Genomic DNA, 4,911 nt, shown 5'->3' on the forward strand with positions numbered 1-4,911 from the left:
GCAGAAAGCGACGGACTGCCTTCTTGTCACGGGGAACAGGAAACGAGGCGACAGCGGTGGTCTTGTCGGGGTCAGGCCGAACGCCATCCGCGCTCACAACATGGCCGAGAAAGTCAAGTTCTTTGTAACCGAAGTGGCATTTTTCTGGCTTCCTTCCAGCAGTCTTCACACGATGCAGATGTTCGTCAAAGGTCGCCGAAAGCACAACGACGTCATCGAGATAAACCAGGCAAGTATACGCCACTTCAGACCGGCAAGAACAGCGTCCATCACTCTCTGGAATGTTGCAGGCGCGGAGCACAGACCGAAGCACTTTGAATTCATACGAACCATCCGGTTCAACAGAGGCAGTTTTTTCGCGACCTCGTTCATCGACTTCAATCTGCTAGTACCTGCTCTTCAAATCTAGAGACGAAAAATACTTGGCCCCCCGTCGCAGTGTGTGGAGGAAGTCATTGATGCGGGGCTGTGGATAGACTTCTTCTTTAGTCACACTGTTTAGCCTCTTGTAGTTAATGCAGAAACGTAGCGCTCCGTCTTTCATCTTTACGTGGACAACCAGCGAGGACCAGTGACTTTTTGACGGCTGTATAACGTCGTCCTGAAGCATCCGTTCGACTTGCACATTTATCACGTCACGTTCCTTGGCCGAAACTCGGTGCGAGTGTTGCCTTACGGACTAGGACGTCGATGTACGTAATGATTCGGTGTTTCATGATGGGCGTCGGACACACTTCAGAGGACGAGGCGAAACAGTTTCTGAATTGAACTAGCAATTCATGCAGCGCTATTCATTGTTGCTCTGGGAACGTCGAACTAATGTCTACCTTGTCGAGTGATGCAGTCACAGCCCTCGGTGTCGATTGGAGATCATTGTCTAGTGATGCAGACGCAAAACGAGAGCGAAAGCGATAGCAGTGCGACGAAAAAGGTGGTGGTACTCATTACTAAGATACGTCGCAAGCAACGTAGAACGCCCATCACGAAGCGTGACGAGGCTGCGAGCCGCGCAGATACCTAGTGTGAGCAAGAGCTCACACTAGGTATCTAGTGTGAACATCTAGTGTGAATTGTAAACACTCTCGTCTGATGGCTACAATCCGCTTTTTTGCGTCAGATCCCGGCCAGAGTGCCTCCGTTATGGTTGGAACATACTGTTATCTCAACAATGCTCTCTCTCTCTCTCTCTTTCTTTCTTCGAGAGAAAGAAAGAAAGAAAGAAAGAAAAAAAGAAAGGAAGGAAGGAAAGGCGCACGAACGGACGGACGTAATGCAACGCAGATAAGGTTTCAAATACGCGACAAACATGCGCAACTGTGGTTTACGCACATGGTTGCGCCGTTGCGAATTTCTCTTCTTTCAGACCACGGTACTTCGAATACACATATGTACACTGCTTCACGGCAAAAGAAACATCAATTGATTTTTTTTTGTCTCGATCAAGGCACTTACAATAACTTTAGAGCAAAACTCAACGTGATATTCCGCTTCAGCTGCACACAGAGCTGTCGCTGCTCGTATTAAAAGCAAGTGCATGTGCTATCGGCGTCAAATAAAACGCAAACAGGTTTCAAGTTTAAGTTTATTACCTATTATTCTTATAGTGAAGCCGTAGTGAGATGACTTCTAAATGAGTCAGTTGCAGGTCTAGCGATAGCAGCAAGCCACTACCTACTGATACAAGAACGCGATGGGACTGCGAAGCAGCAAGAAAGCGCTTACTTTTTTGCCCAGACTTGAGAAGGCCACCAAATAGCGTGCGCAGTGGGACACAGTTGTTCACCGACATGGCGCCAGATCAATCGCCAGACGAGAGCACGAAGATGGATCAGTTCACCACAAACGTCGATTCAACAAGCCGCCTTGGGGATCACGCACGCCAAGTGCTGCACGTGACTGTTCACGAACAATGGCGGTCACTGGCTACTCCCTGTGCACTCGTACAGATGGCGCTGCAACGGATATTGTTTGTTTGTATTTCATCACCACTGAGATTTTCAAGAAAGGGAAGAAAGAAATTAGAAGGGAAAATTTGTACGATAGGCAAAGGGCAGTGCCTTGCTGTTTGAAACCCGAGCTGGTTGCCTAAGGACACAAATTGAAAGAACGCTAAAGCTTCGCCTTTAAGAGTGGAACGCGGTAGCATTCAAAGACCCCTGCCTGCTTCTCACGCTTCACAACAACTGCAGCTTCTGTAACCTTAATGTTTACCGGGAAACGCTTGCGCCTAACGCCATGCACGAGGGCGAGCTTTGCGATAGAAAGGGCAAAGGAGATTATGATGATGATAATGGTGATGATGATGAAGATGTATAGCGGTTTGACCTTTTGCAACGGGCAGGCATGTCCCATTGCACGCCCTATCCATGAAAAAAAACGCCTAAATAAACAGGACATTAAACACACACGTCCTAAAAGTAAGGGCGGAGGGAAAGGAAGGGCCACAGTGGTGCGCAAGTGCACAAGCAACCCACAAGTGTGAGGAGAGGGGAACGATGCGGCGGAGGCGCGTGTCATCTGGAGGTGTTGCAAGGAAACGGGTGCGCCGCTCCATGGCCTCCGAGAAGGCCACGCCAATCTCGGAGGCCATGGTTGCCCTATCAACGGTAGAAAGACTCTAAAAAGGGGTTTGTGTTCGAGTTTCCGCGTAACATAATTAAGTTTTCCAGTATACTCAAATTACAATCTGACGCTATCCTGTCTGTAGTGTGTGTTTAGATTCTACTTTACGATTTTTCTGCTGCATGTCACTTTGAGGAATTCAGTTAGTTCAGTAATGCCCCTAGATGGCCTGCGTGGTTGTGGTTCGGAAAGATTGTTCACCAAGCGACGTCCGACGCCGGCATCGAATCTTTTGAGACACGGGGCCCTTAACGCTATCGCGTTAAAATATACCGGAGCAAATATTTGCTACAAAATGAGGCATGCGTGGCTGCAGTGAAATTCCAGAGAATATGAGCACATCTTAATGCAATGCGAAGGGATTAGCCCATGGCATCCGTAGGAAACGTTCATCTTCCAGAAGCGTTTGGATTTAAAGCGAACGGAAAGAAGCATCAACCGGTCAGCAGTAGATATAAGCAAGAGACGTTTATAGTATTGGTGGGGAAAAAGGCAGGGGAGATCAGGGAAGGAATAGGCATAGGTAGCCGCACAAGGTAGAGAAATTTACAGGAACACGGAAAATATTATTATGATGCACACAAAAATGCTGGAATGAAAACATGTATAGCATACCTGATAAAATCAAACTAGCGAGAAAACTATTTTGTCGCCGCCCCGTTTCAAATGGGATGCCAATGAGCCATCATCGTCATCGTCGTTTTAAATGAAGCTGACATTGTGAAAAAATAATACAGAAATATTTTGTGAGGAGAAGAGAGCGGCTGCGGGTGTGGAGGCAGTTTGTGTAGTCATAAAAGCGCAGAGCAAAGTTAGTTTCGAAGGATGACTCAGGAACATGGAAGAAAATAAATGGGAGGCTGAAGTCCGCAAATATCTGTATCTCAAAAGCTTGCGCACAGAATGGTGGAAGAGGTCAAGAGAGTTGGCAAACAAGTATGGGGTAATTAAATGTAAAGAGACAACTAGGAGTGATAAAAGAAAGGTGAGAAGAACAGAGACAGTGAGTTGAATGCGAAGGATGGAAACAAAGAGCATGTAGATTTGCAAGACTGGCGAAAAAGAAATTGGAAAGAAAAAACTCTGCGTGATAGCAAAAAAAAAAAACAGCAGTGCCTTATTATTTGAGGCCCAAGCTGTTTTACTAAGGACAAAGAGCTACCCCAACAAATATTCACAATAAGGTGAGGCAAGTGTGGGCTACAGGGAAAATCTGTAAATCACTCAGCACATCATAATGGAATGCGAAGGGATTCAACCAGCGAGACCGGTAGGAAACGTTCACCTTCCAGAAGTGTGACTTAAAGCAGATGGAAGGCATCAACGAGTGCGCAGTTTAGGTAAAGAAGGTTTCTACGGTTTTGCGTACCAACACAGCGATATTATTATAAGGCACGCCTTAATGGAGAGGAGGGCTCCGGATTCATTTGTGACCACCAGGGGTTTTTTAACATGCAGCCAACGCAAGGTACACAGGCGTTTTTGCATTTTGCCCCTATCCAAATGCGGCCGCCGTGGCCGGGATTCAATCCCACGACCTTCGGCTTATGGCTCACAAGCATCTCTAAATGCGCATCGATATGTTAATGTAATGGACAATTATATTACCCCAAATTCTTTGATATAGCCACTCAGTATGTGCCACTGGATTTTTGACCAATCGTGCGGCCTGAGTGCGTCTCCCTATGTACGCTCCCTACATTAAACACGAAGATCTGGCGTCGGCTGACAGATATCTCTATAGCGCACCGATGTGTTTTAACACGAGTAGTATAGTTGAATGTATTTCACGAATCCTTCGATTTAATTTACTGTCCTTGATTTTAGTTATTCTGTATGTTCCACTGCAGGTGTGTGCGCGTTCTTGGTCAATCCTCCGGGATGGGTACGTCCCACTGTTGCACAGGAGGTGCAGAAACCCAAAATGTTGCTTCATACTTGCCGTAATTTACTGCGCATACAACTGTCGTCACCAAACTGTTACACATCGCCGTTAGCTGCAAACCATTTATTTAGCCATTTAAGTTAATCTTCGCTTCATATGGATACCAACCTGCGCCTTGGATCTACCTGTCCTTTTTCTTTTTCGATGCAAGACCCTCAAACATACACTCCGTTTCAATCATAACAGGCTACGCTACGAAGGCTAAAAAGACGTTTACTGCTGCTCGCATTCGCTGCAAAACAAAAGAAACGTAGTTTGCCACACTATCACAGAAGGACGTAGCAATGCGCGATGTATTTCGATGCAACATCACGTCTCATACTTTTATGTCGCGAATTATGTGG

Source organism: Dermacentor variabilis, chromosome 10 (genome assembly GCF_050947875.1).
Source record: "Dermacentor variabilis isolate Ectoservices chromosome 10, ASM5094787v1, whole genome shotgun sequence".
Lineage (NCBI taxonomy): Eukaryota > Metazoa > Arthropoda > Arachnida > Ixodida > Ixodidae > Dermacentor > Dermacentor variabilis.